Below are 922 nucleotides of genomic sequence, written 5' to 3' on the forward strand. Positions count from 1 at the left end.
CTTTGGCATAGTCAATAAAGCAGAAATAGATGTTTTTCTGGAACTCTCTTGCTTCTTTGATGATCCAACGGATGTTGGCAATTTAATCTCTGGTTCCTCTGCCTTTTCTAAATCCAGCTTGAACATATGGAAGTTTGCAGTTCACACATTGTTGAAACCTGGCTTACAGAATTTTGAACATTACTTTACTAGCATGTGAGATGAGTGCAACTGTGTGGTAGTTTGAGCATTCTTTGGCATTGTCCGTCTTAGGGATTGGAATGAAAACTGACCTTTTCCAGTCCTGTGGCCACTGCTAAGCTTTCCAAATTTGCTGGCATATTGAATGCAGTACTTTCACAGAATCATCTTTTAGGATTTGAAATACTTCAACTGGAATTCAATTACCTCCACTAGCTTTGTTTGTAGTGATGCTTCCTAAGGCCCATTTGACTTCACATTCCAGCATGTCTGGCTCTAGGTGAATGATCACACTATCGTGACTATCTGGGTCAGGAAGACCTTTTTTGTATACTTTCTCTGTGTATTCCTGCCACCTCTTCTTCATATCTTCTGCTTCTGTTAGGTCTATACCATTTCTGTCCTTTATTGAGCCCATCTTTGCATGAAATGTTCCCTTGGTATCTCTAATTTCTTGAAGAGATCTCTAGTCTTTCCCATTCTATTGCTTTCCTCTATTTCTTTGCATTGATCACTGAAGAAATCTTTCTATCTCTCCTTGCTATTCTTTGGAACTCTGCATTCAGTTCAGTTCAGTTCAGTTGCTCCGTTGTGTCTGACTCTTTGCAACCCCATGAAGTGCAGCACACCAGGCCTCCCTGTCCATCACCAACTCCCAGAGGCCACCCAAACCCATGTCCATTGAGTCGGTGACGCCATCCAACCATCTCATCCTCTGTCATCCCCTTCTCCTCCTGCCCTC

General features: G+C 42.4%; 1 protein-coding gene across 4 annotated transcripts in view; it reads right to left on the reverse strand.

The window, feature by feature from the left end:
• Window positions 1-922, reverse strand: part of PTPDC1 (protein tyrosine phosphatase domain containing 1) — a 71,103-nt gene that overhangs the window by 42,562 nt on the left and 27,619 nt on the right. The gene's annotated exons all lie outside the window — the stretch shown is intronic.

This window comes from Bison bison, unplaced genomic scaffold, assembly GCF_000754665.1.
Source record: "Bison bison bison isolate TAMUID 2011002044 unplaced genomic scaffold, Bison_UMD1.0 scf7180017864057, whole genome shotgun sequence".
Classification (NCBI taxonomy): Eukaryota; Metazoa; Chordata; class Mammalia; order Artiodactyla; family Bovidae; genus Bison; species Bison bison.